Here is a 13,418-nt window from a genome sequence, read left to right on the forward strand (position 1 = left end):
CATCCTATTTAAGGTTAGTTGATTTGGAATTGGGTCTGTGGTGAAGAAAATTGGAATTGTTGTGCTGAAATATAATAAGAGGAAGATGATGATTGAGCTATTCTTTGTGAAAGTTAGAAATTAGAGTTAGGTATAGATGCTTACGCTACTGTTGTGGGTGTTAATGATTGAAGTTGAATGAGACTTAAGATATAAGTATAGAACTGTTGGTGGAGGAGTTAATCTGAGTTGTGGATTTGGTTATTTGGATGATGGGGATTCAAGATTGAATGAGCAGTGTTGTCTGCAATGAAGTTTCAGATCGAGGTTATGTTAGATTGCAACTGTGGTGAAATTGCAAGTAAACTGAGCTTACATTTGTGAATAAATTATTAACTTCTCTTGGACAGGATGTACTGTTTTGATGAATGCAAAGTACAATTGTGCCTTGTGGAGTTGAGAGAATAGTTAAGGCTGAAGAGGAACTGAAATGGGTTATACTTCAATGTTGTTGAGATAATAGTCTTGCTCTGACTACAATTGTGATGGTGATGTTATGATTGTGCGTTAGAGCTGATTTTAGTGGTGGTGGCCGCATCTGATGGGTTTTATAGTGCAAGTGGATTCTCAATAAGAAGAAATGGCTTGGCAACCAAGGGATGAACGGAAGATGTATGATTGGTGATTCAGGTTGCAGCTAGGAATGATGTGTACGGAATGAAGGAACTAATGGTATTGGGTTATATTAGTTGTGCAGGTGATTGTGTTTGTTGAGGAAGAGAAGTGGTGATGGTGTTGAATGAGATAGTCTGGTGGTGTTTTGAAGGGTTATGTATGTGTGATAGATCTGGAGATACTATGGATTGGTAATGGAACTAGTTATGGATTGCCTGAATTGGTAATAATGTTGCTGTAAATGTAAAATGAGTTGATCAATACAAGGATTTGGGAATTGCGAGGTGAAAGGAAATGTAGGTGTATGAATCTGATTGAGAAGAACTGAAGCTAAGGATGTTATTGTTGAAAACTTGTTAGGAATGAAGATGGAAGTTAGATGTAGCTTATAGAACTGTGTATTGTTAGAATGGTGTGTGTAACTGATTTGTTTTTAGCTCAGAGTATCTTTTCATTTCAGTCTGGTGTTTAACTGTTTCACTTAACTTAAATATTTGGCTGAGTCGACCTTCTTGACTCAGTGATTCAACTGGTTCAACTTGTTGACCTAGATTTGACCCTGACTTTGGACGTTGACTGTTTATTGACCTTATTGATTGTTAGTGACCGTTACTTAATTCAGATGGACTGGGACTTAGTTCAACGGAACGGTTTGTTGGGTTGGACTTAGAGCCTGTTCTCCCATTAAACATGAATTGGACCCTTATGGTCTGAATTGACCTTTGTTTCCTTCTACAAATTTGTGGATCTTCTTAAGTCAAATGGACTATAGAACCGATCCAATTGAATTAGTAAACCCTTAGATGTACTAAATATGGCTAATGAAAAGGTATAGAACCATTAGATAGTTCACTTATCCTATAACTAGAGAATCGAGATTATGTTATGAGCCTTGTATGAGCCTTTGGTCTAATCTCTTAGGGTGCTTGTGTGATTAAAAATTCGTCTTTATTAACAACGATCGATTCAAAGGATGAACCAGTGGATCTAGGATCTCGAAGTATGGATGGCTTGACATCAATTCAGGTGGGAACTCTGTAACCTTCTTGTAATAATTGATCATTCTTTTTATGGCGAGCATGATGAGTCTTTGATACTTTTGGCATGTTTGTATGTTTTACTATCTATGTAAAAGTTTGTATATGTCTTGATATGCGTGTAATATGCGTTGTATGGTTTCCCCGCAAAGAGTGTCTGTGATTCCCCACGGCTCTTTGCTAAGTTAAGTATGGCGACTTCTTCCCCGTTTTGATATTACTTAGTATGGCGGCTTCTTCCCCGTTTTGATATTACTTAGTATGGAAGCTTCTTCCCTGTTTTGATATTACTTAGTAGGGCGGCTTCTTCCCCGTTTCGATAGTATATAATAAATAATATATAGTAGGGCGGCTTCTTCCCCGTTATAATATTACCTAGTAGGGCGGCTTATTCCCTGTTTCGTTATTATACATACTCCCTTCGTCCCTATTATATAGGCGGATTTAGCAAAATCTCTTAGATTTAGAAATTATCGTGATTTCTTAAATATGCATTACTTTCCTGTTTTAACCTTTGTCTCGTTCCTATTACAATTATCAATGCACAATAAATGAGGACATATATAAGAAAAACTCATCTTGGAATTGTTATTCCGCCTATATAATGGGACTACAAAAATTGAAAACTCCGCCTATATCTTGGGGACGGAGGGGGTACTATTTTATTTTGGGGAGATCACTCTTGTGCATATTATACTTGTTTGTATAACTTTCTGATATTTATAGTAATATTCTGAATCATGGTTTGTCTAGGCAATCTGTGTGTACGATGTTATTATTATTGATTAGGGTCGCTCTCGCGTTGTCTTCTCCAATGAGTTTGGCGAGGTAAGAGTGACACTTGCTTCATGATGCATAAATGGATGAATGATTAATTCCTTCTTGTTTTCTTTCGATTTATACTCTTTTAGAACTGTGAAGCATGTTAGTGATTACTTGAGAGTTGCATGTTTTCGTTGAGCCCCCTTTTTGGGATGATGTGCGCATTCGTTCCCACTTCAGTTTCAGTATTCAGAAGAAAAGGCGCATGTGAAGATATTCATTTCCGTAGTGTAAAGTTTCATCGAATTGAAGATGTTTATTTATATTTTATATATGTATTCTTTCTCTTCAAACAACACATGGTTATATTCATATCACATGAGAGATATTCATTTCTACTGTATCAGAGTGTATGGGTTTGCTTTTGGGCTTAGCTTATGTAGTCTAGATTCTTAAGATCGTTAATCTAGATTTTATGTTTCAATTAGTTTGTAATCCTATTATCTAAGCAGGTTTAGGATTTGGGTCGTCTCAACTTGGTATCAGAGCTCACTATTAGATTTTACATGGGAAACAATTGATAATAGTTAGTATCAAATGATGAACTAGATTAAACTAAAACCGGAATTGGGTTGTGAGATAAATCTTAATCACTAAAAGTTATCAATAACTAAAATATTTGCTTGATTGATTGATTCGTTTCTTTGTTGTTTATATGGATGATGAGGTAAAACTGTAGGTTAAACCACTTATATTATAGTTTGCTGATTGAAATTAGAGACTAATTAGTTTGAAAATTAAGAAGACATAGACAAATCCAATACTAGAACTCGAGAATCATATGGAAACTTATGGAATACTTTGACTTATACATAGAGCCATCAATTTATTGATATTGGAAATTAGTATGAAGAACTTGGATTTATTTATCTGTTAGTGTTTAAATTAGGATAGCTGGTGTTGATAATTTTGATTTTAGATTATCGATTCATAGAACAACTTTAAGGAATATTCTAATCTAATTTGAACCAGTAATCTATTAAAATACAAAATACTCTAGTGAACCTAGAGATACAAATTTAAAACGTTGGTTGTAGAAATCCATATAGGATGTTGTTTCATTTCATGTTGCTTTAAACTCATTTGGAATGAGTTAATGTTCGCGCGTTTGTAAGTATGAGAAGTACTTGTACTTAGTCGAGAGATGATTTATGTTTGTAAGGTGAGGAGTTTTTGAGATTCAGAAGGATGGTTCGATTTTCGAGGACAAAAATGTTATAAGATGGGGAGAATGTAAGGATACGTAAGCACGTCAACGCAATTAGACTGGTCAATGACGATTTATCCATTAATGACTCGATTAGTTAAATACGAATGTTAATTTATAGATATTAATCTAACAATGATAAAGACACGAAACTAATATCACTGAACAGATCTCGAAAAGTTATGCGAAAAGGACCGCTCGAACGTGTCATTTGGATACCAGATGAAGAAGATATCATTAGGTTAATATGAAAGGGTAAAAATCGATATTTTATCGGAGCTCGGTGTGGATACCGTTATCCAGATCGTTTGGCACCCACGTATCTTCTTTGGTTTTATCCAAACCTTGCGTAAGAGAAATACATTTTCTCTTCGTCTTTCTCTTACTTCTTCTTCTTTCTTCATTCTCTTCTTCTGCTGTTGTGTGAGGTTCGATTTGAGAGATTTTATCGAAGAGAATTAGTTGATGAAGATGTATGGATGATGAAGGAGATGATGTGGTTGCAGTTCATGATGGCAAAATCACTCGGAGATCAACGAATTAGAGCAGAGAGAACTGAATTAGGGTTTTGTGACTTGGGTTTGATTTTTATAAAATTGATAAGTTATTGGGTTGTTTTTGATGAAGATCAGAAGGGTTGAGGTTTATTTGAAGTTCTGAACCTGTCCTGGTGATGAATCGACATAAAAGAAAGTAAATTAGGGTTCCTCTGTTTAATGTTCAATTCGTGTGTTTTTTATTGATAACTGAGTAATTAGTTTTGGGTTTGTTCTCAATTGAAGAATAGTTAGATGTTTTGGGTTTAATTTCAGTTTCTGTAAAATTTGATAAGAAATTAGGGTTCATCCTATTTAAGGTTAGTTGATTTGGAATTGGGTCTGTGGTGAAGAAAATTGGAATTGTTGTGCTGAAATATAATAAGAGGAAGATGAGGATTGAGTTGTTCTTAGTGAAAGTTAGAAACTAGAGTTAGGTATAGATGCTTATGCTACTGTTGTGGGTGTTAATGATTGAAGTTGAATGAGACTTGAGATATAAGTATAGAACTGTTGGTGGGGGAGTTAGTCGGAGTTGTGGATTTGGTTATTTGGATGATGGGGAGTCAAGATTGAATGAGCAGTGTTGTCTGCAATGAAGTTTCAGATCGAGGTTATGTTAGATTGCAGCTGTGGTGAAATTGCAAGTAAACTGAGCTTACATTTTTGAATAAATTATGAACTTCTCCTTAACAAGATGTAATGTTTTGATGAATGCAAAGTACAATTGTTCCTGGTGGAGTTGATACAATAGTTAAGGCCGAAGAGGAATTGAAATGGGTTATACTTCAATGTTGTTGAGATACTAGTCTTGCTCTGACTACAATTCTGATGGTGATGTTATGATTGTGTGTTAGATGGGTGTTAGAGCTGAATTTAGTGGTGGCCGCATCTGATGGGTTTTATAGTGCAAGTGGATTCTCAATAAGAAGAAATGGCTTGGCAACCAAGGGATGAACGGAAGGTGTATGATTGGTGATTCAGGTTGCAGCTAGGAATGATGTGTACGGAATGAAGAAACTGGAGGTATTTGGTTCTATTAGCTGTGCAGGTGATTGTGTTTGTTGAGGAAGAGAAGTGGTGGTGTTTTGAAGGGTTATGTATGTGTGATAGATATGGAGATACTATGGATTGGTAATGGAACTAGTTATGGATTGCCTGAGTTGGTAATGATGTTGCTGTAAATGTAAAATGAGTTGATCAATACAAGGATTTGGGAATTGCGAGGTGAAAGGAAATGATATGGAAATGGAGGTGTATGAATCTGATTGAGAAGAACTGAAGCTAAGGATGTTATTGTTGAAAACTTGTTAGGAATGAAGATGTAAGTTAGATGTAGCTTATAGAAATGTGTATTGTTAGAATGGTGTGTGTAACTGAATTGTTTTTAGCATAGAGTATCTTTTCATTTCAGTCTGGTGTTTAACTGTTTCACTTAACTTAGATATTTGGCTGAGTCGACCTTCTTGACTCAGTGATTCAACTGGTTCAACTCTGTTGACCTAGATTTGACCCTGACCTTGGACGTTGACTGTTTATTGACCTTACTGACTGTTAGTGACCATTAGTTGACTCATATGGACTGGGCCTTAGTTTAACGGACTCAGATGGACTGGGCCTTAGTTTAACGGACCGGTTTGTTGGGTTGGACTTAGAGCCTGTTTTCGCATTAAACATGAATTGGACCCTTATGGTCCGAATTGACCTTTGTTTTCTTCTACAAAGTTGTGGATCTTCTTAAGTCAAATGGACTATATTACCAATCCAATTGAATTAGTAAACTCTTAGATGTACTAAAGATGGCTAATGAAAAGGTATAGAACCATAAATGGGCTTAGAACCATTAGATAGTTCACTTATCCTATAACTAGAGAATTGAGAATATCTTATGATCCTTGTATGAGCCTTTGGGGTAATCTCTTAGGGTGCTTGTGTGATTAACAGTTCGTCTTTATTAACAACGATCGATTCAAAGGATGAACCAGTGGATCGTGGATCTCGAAGTAGGCATGGCTTGACATCAATTCAGGTGGGAACTCTGTAACCTTCTTGTAATCATTGAGCATTCTTTCTATGACGAGCATGATGAGTTTTTGATACTTTTGGCATGTTTGTATGTTTTACTATCTATGTAAAAGTTTGTATATATCTTGATATGCGTGTAATATGCGTTGTACGGTTTCCCCGCAAAGAGTGTCTATGATTCCCCACGGTTCTTTGCTAAGTTAAGTATGGCGGATTCTTCCCCGTTTTAATATTACTTTGTATGGCGGCTTTTTCCCCATTTTGATATTACTTGGTATGGCATCTTCTTCCCCGTTTTTATATTACTTAGTAGGGCGGCTTCTTCCCCGTTTCGATAGTATATAATAAATAATATATAGTAGGACGGCTTCTTCCCCGTTATAATATTACCTAGTAGGGCGGCTTCTTCCCCGTTTCGTTATTATATATACTATTTTATTTTGGGTAAATCACTCGTGTGCATATTATACTTGTTTGTCTAACTTTCTGATCTTGATAGTAATATTCTGAATCATGGTTTGTTTGGGAAATCTGTGTGGACGATGTTATTATTATTGATTAGGGTTGCTCTCGCGTCGTCTTCTCCAATGAGTTCGGCGAGGTTAGAGTGACACATGCTTCATGATGCATAAATGGCCGAATGATTAATTCCTTCTTGTTTTCTTTTGATTTATATTCTTTTAGAACTGTGAAGCATGTTAGTGATTACTTGAGAGTTGCATGTTTTCGTTGAGCCCCCCTTTTTGGGATGATGTGCTCATTCGTTCCCGCTTCAGTTTCAGTATTCAGAAGAAAAGGCACACGTGAAGATATTCGTTTCCGTAGCGTAAAGTTTCAGCGAATTGAAGATGTTTATTTATATTTTATATATGTATTCTTTCTCTGTAAACAACACATGGTTATATTCATACCACATGAGAGATCTTCATTCCTACTGTATCAGAGTGTATGGGTTTGCTTTTGGGCTTAGCTTATGTAGTATAGATTCTTAAGATCGTTAATCTGGATTTTATGCTTCATTAGTTTGTAATCCTATTAGCTAAGCAGGTTTAGGATTTGGGTCGTCTCAGGATTACTCTAATTGATGATCTAACGCACAATCTGTATTATTTCAATTATAAAGATAAAACAATATAACGCGGAAATTGAAATAATACAAACACCAGAAATTTTGTTAACGAGAAAACAACAAATGCAGAAAAAGCCCGGGACTTAGTCCAGATTGAACACACACTATATTAAGCCGCTACAGACACTAGCCTACTCCAAACTGACTTCGGACTGGACTGTAGTTGAACCCCAATCAGTCTCCCACTGATCCAAGGTACAGTTGTACTCCCTACGCCTCTGATCCCAGCAGGATACTGCGCACTTGATTCCCTTAGCTGATCTCACCCACAACTAAGAGTTGCTACTACCCAAAGTCGAAGACTTGACAATAAACAAATCTGTCTCACACAGACAAGTCTATCAAAAGATCAATCTATCTCCCACAGATAAACCCTAAAAGGTTTTGTTCCGTCTTTTGATAATAATCAAGGTGAACAGGAACCAATTGATAATCCGATCTTATATTCCCGAAGAACAGCCTAGAGTTATCAATCACCTCACAACAATCTTAATCGTATGGTAGCGAAACAAGATGTTGCGGAATCACAAACAATGAGACAAAGATTTTTGTGATTACTTTTTATATCTTGCCTATCAGAGATATCAGTCTCAACCCAATGAATCTGATTGTACTCGTACGATAGAAGATGCAAGATCAGATCACACAACTACGATAAAAGTAGTGCCGGTCTGGATTCACAATCCCAATGAAGTCTTTAAGTCGTTAACCTGGTTTTAGAAGAAGAAAACCAAAGGTTAAAGGAGAACCGACTCTAGTATGAAAACTAGTATCACACATGAGGTATGGGGATTAGTTTTGCACAGATACTAGAGTTCCCCTTATATAGTCTTTCAAATCAGGGTTTGCAATTAACTTACCTTGGTATTAAAGCAATCAATATCCATCGTTAGATGAAAACATGATTTAGATTCAAGTTAATATTTATCAACTGTTAGATCGAAAACTTAGTTTGTTACACACACTTGACAATGCACGCTTCTAGGTTTGTTAACCGTACCCAAACGTATGCACTTGTTGGTTCAATAATAGTTAACCAAAAGGTTAGCCATATGAGCATTCCATAACAACCATGTTCTTCTTCACCATAACTAGTTCAAATGACTTCAAATGAACTAGTTAGTGAGTTGTTCAATTGCAAGGAAATCTCATGTACTACACAAGACACAATTGAAGCAAAGATGATTTGATTCACTTGAATCGGTTCATGAACTTTTATAGCCACGGTTTGCAAACTGTATTCCTTAGTCTTTTTAAGTTTAAGTTCAGAAATCATCTTCAGATATATAACCTTCTCAATGTCACAGACTAGGTTCGCGGACTTAAGTTACCGGGCAGAGTTTACAAACTCCAGCAGAAATTCTTGGGTATGAGAACTTCGCCGGTTCGCGGACTGGGTTCCCGCAAGTAGTTTGTCAACTCCAGCAGAAATTCTCGGGTTTGAGAATTTCGGCAGTTCGCAGATTGAGTTCGCGGACTTGGCTCACGCCATTCTTCCGGTTCTCTTGATCAAAAAATTTCGCAAACTTTGGTTCAAGGAATATGACTTATACATAAATGTATTTCCACAACAATGCTTATGTCCACCATTGGTTATGTAATCTAAACTCTCATTTCAATCATTGAAATATTCTTATAGGACGTTATAAAGTTGTTACACCATTTCTCTTCAAAGCAATTTTCAAGTTGATTGAAACATATCATGACTTTCCTCACATGGTAAAGATAAACTTGGTTAAAGCGAAAATCTTACCAACTCATATTTCGAGATATATATAGGCGAGGTATACTCGGCTCGAAATACCAAATGTGTATAATCGAAGTCTATATATATAGCATACGACTTCTTGTATCAAAGAATAGGAGATAGAGTAGATATACTTTTGAATGATAGATAAGTTGAAGTCTTCACATACCTTTTTGTCGAGAAGTTCCACCGGTTCCTTGAGTAGGTCTTCTTCTTGTATGATGAATCGCCATGAAGTCCTTGAGCTCAACTACACTTTCTATCCTAGTCCAAGACTTAGGTATAAAACACTAGAAATCAAGACTTGTAGTTTTGATCACTAACATTGACAAACATGCTTGAGATAGCAACGCATGCGAGTTCGACCAAGCAATTCTCTAACAATCTCCCCCTTTGTCAATTTTAGTGACAAAACTATCAATACATATGGAATACAAAAAAGATAAAGAAACTTTAGTAGCTCTTATTCCACATGTATAATCTTCAACATTCCTCGAAATCTTCGTCACTTCCAAGTACTCCAATGATCCCAAAGGTTGTAAGTTTAGCATCCCCGCTGTTCAAGATCCGTAGCTATAATAATGAGAAAACATAGTTCTTGATCATTGTTATACAGTGTCATAGTATTATTACAGAGCGTCAAAGTTCAATTGTATCATAACTTCAACAATAATACTATGGTGATATGTATCACTCCCCCTTAGTCAATACTCCATCTCACATGGAAACCACTCCCCCTTACACAATGATCCTAAAACCATATGTATTTGTAGTGTGAACTAAATATTAATTCTCCCCCTTTTTGTCAATAAAATTGGCAAAGGTACAAGAACAGGATCATAATGAAATTTCCGAAAGAGACATTTCATGACTAAAAGAAAAAATACATACCAACTAATTTAGATGCAACCATAAAACAGAAGCCAAATGCATTCATCAAGGAGTTTAAAGATACAAGATAACCCCTCTAAAATTCCATAGTCGCACACCCCTCAAGATATGACCATTAAGCACAAGTTCAAAAGAACTCTCCCCCATTTGATGTCATTCCCAAAGGAACAACAAGAGCGACCTTAATTTCGAAAGAAAAGAAGGATTTTTATTGGACACCAAAAACCATAAGAATGATTTTCTATATCCAAAAACTCAATCAAATTAATCACAAGTAAACCCATGACTAATTTAATCGGAATACGCAATCAAATTAACCACAAAAAGTGATCAATTCAATTGATTATGCTCAACATAAGAGAACTTATGGAGACACGAAAATACTCAACTAGATTAATTACAAGTGAACCCATAATTAATCTAATTGGAATACACAACCAAACTAATCACAAAAGTAATCAATTTAATTGTCATTTGTTTTGCTCGACATAAGAAAACTTACGGAGTAATAACTAAATAACCAAACAAGATGATTAATTTAGTTCAATATGATCAACATAACATATCTCACGGAACAACAACTAAGCTAAAAAAAATCAACTTGGTTGTATAGTGCTCAACATAAGATATATTACGGAGCCTCACAGTAATACATAAAATATGGATCAGGGATGATCAATACTGCGGAATACACAAGGATTCATTCTATTTTCCACCACTATTTGCATAACGATATTAATAGACATAATCCTTGAAAACAAAATATTTTAACCTATCTTCCATCAAATAATTGACAGTATAGGCTTAACTTTTGCAATTGTTGTCAAGATTTCATTGATCTTGTATCAGTATTTGCATATCGACAGGTGAAAGAGTTAACATTAGACAACATATGGGCATTTTATGTAGCAAGTTTTAATTTGAGAGATAAACATTCAAAAGCTAAACATATGAGTTATTACAGCCCATAAAGTATTAAGATAAGTTCAAACTGATGAGAGAAAAAAAAACAGTAAACAACATAATAAGTTCAGGTATTAATCACTCAAACCATAGTGATCTCTTTCAATCTCATAAGTTTTTTCCAAGAGTTCTGGAAAAACATCTCCAGCATATTCAACTTTCTCCCTGAGAACAACATTTTCTTCTCTTTCTTGGGCAAGTTCTTCTTGGAGAAGGGCAATTTCGTCAGCAGCTGAGACAGATGGATTTATTGGGACATTTCTGATAGTAGAAGGCCTCATCTTTTCAATACTAGACATCTTCAGCACAGCTGGTTCTCCAAGATTGGACCCAATCATTTGAAGATTGGAGTTAGCACAAATCCTTGAAATGAGACAAGGTAATCCAGGTTTCCTACCACTGTGTCTAACACCAATCATAGATTTAATAATAATTCCACAAAAATCAAGTTGTCTTCTTTCAACGATAAGGTAAATGAACTCAGTAAGATCCTTGGTCCAACGATTGCTGTCACAGGTACTTGGCATCATATTTTCCACAATAAGTTTTGCAGTAACTTTGAGATATAGGCTGACTCCTCTTATGTAAACTTTACCATCATTACAAACAATATTTTGATCAAACAACATGACAAACAGATTTTCCAACGACATTCTCCCATACTCAGATGGAGGGAACCTAGTACCTCCAACAGGTACATTAAGCAAGTATGAGATAATTGATCTGTTCACGTTAATATACGTACCTCCTACCATGGTTTTGAAAGTGTAGTCATCAGTATTCTCCCCGTGAATGTTTGCATAAAACTGAGCAACCAATTCAGTGTGAACAGTACCTAAGGGTCTATGGATGATTCCCCAATGGTGATGATTGAAAAAATTGTTCAACTCAGGAACACTAATTTTTGAAGGGTCAAAGAACCTTTCACGAATGAGTGTTTTGTTCATGAATTCTAAATACCGTTCACGAGCCGCAGGGTTAAGAAAACTAGCACCAATACTTGGGTCGAAAAATGATTCGTCTCTAGGTTGTTGGCTAGAGCTACCTACATGTCTATTTCTTCTATGTTCCATGGCAGTAGAACTTCAAGAGAAAGTAAAGATACTTACTTGGTTTGCGAACTGGTACTAATAGTGAAATACAAACACGAACTTAGATGAACAAACCGCTTTTGACCCAAGAAGCAGTGTCTTCTTCTGATTCCAATGGTACAATCTATTGGCAAGAAGATTGAGAGGAGGAATCGACAAGGCAGAAGTATGCGAACTGTTGATTTTTTTCTCTTTGAGTTCTCGTATTGGAGAAGAAGGTGAAGAGAACGAGAAGGAAAAAAAACAAAAAGAAAAAAAAATCTTTTAAGATGTCAAGCAAACAGTTTGACACGTTCGGGTACTAGACTCGTACATGAGACGGTTCTTGAACCAAGGTGTGCGAACTGCTTGTGTCAACGAAGGACGTGTTTGGTACAACAAGGACCATTAGTCTAAAAATGTTTGCATATCATAACACCATGAGAGAGATTCTTTCCAACAGCTCTTACACCTTGAAGTACTGAGACCATCCCAGAACATACTAATTATAGAACTATCAAAGAGTATTATCAGAATTAATTTGACGATCTGATTTCTCTTTTTCCATCCTACAGAAGTTGTTCTTGACAATAGTTTTTTTTAAAACTATCTTCAAAACAATTATCAAGAATTGGGTAATGACAAAATTTATTCGTAACGAGATATTCATGTGACTGAGATTTAAACTCCTCTTGAACCAGGACTTGCAGGTTATGGCTAGAAGATCCCAGAACAGGAGCACGGCTCTCATTGATAATTGAATCAATGTCAACCTCTACATAAATATTATTTGTCATAGCTTAATTTAGCCTTTCAAGAGATTCTTGCTCATTCTGGAGAAACATTTCAACATCAAAAGACAGTCTTTCAAGTTTCTTTTCAATTTCAGAAAAGATTTCAAGGGATTTTGTACCTGGTGGAAGTTTAGATAGAATTTCTTCTACATATTTTAGTAAATCGGTCATGGAAGAGAATTATGAAATCCTTGGATCTGGTGGTGCATTCATTGAGATAGGACTATTGTCCATAGAGTGAGATCGCTACAAACACAGACTTGTAAAGTCTTAAACGTGTTTGCCTGCTCTGATACCAATTGAAAAAGCGGGGGTCTAACAACACTACCCAATATTTCTCTTAGCAATCTGTATGGACAAACTCAAATATACTTTTAAGAGAATCGACAAGACTCAATCAATTAAAAGCATATCAACGAGTTTATATCTCTCTTCTTGATTTGATTTACTCAAGCAAGAACTGCGAGTTCTAATCAAATACAAGGAATAACTTGGATGGTACCAAAGACAAATATCCAAAGATCAATCAATGACAATCAACAA

The 13,418-nt window shown here is 35.8% G+C and overlaps 1 long non-coding RNA gene across 1 annotated transcript; it reads left to right on the top strand.

Annotated features, from left to right (window-relative positions):
* Positions 1-887: 887 nt before the first annotated feature.
* LOC113275840 lies at positions 888-5,669 on the top strand. Its single transcript, XR_003323801.1, has 2 exons — positions 888-938; positions 5,484-5,669. It is a non-coding gene; the product is annotated as an uncharacterized LOC113275840 (long non-coding RNA).
* The last annotated feature ends 7,749 nt before the right edge of the window (positions 5,670-13,418 follow it).

The sequence above is a fragment of the Papaver somniferum genome, chromosome 4, assembly GCF_003573695.1.
Source record: "Papaver somniferum cultivar HN1 chromosome 4, ASM357369v1, whole genome shotgun sequence".
NCBI lineage: Eukaryota > Viridiplantae > Streptophyta > Magnoliopsida > Ranunculales > Papaveraceae > Papaver > Papaver somniferum.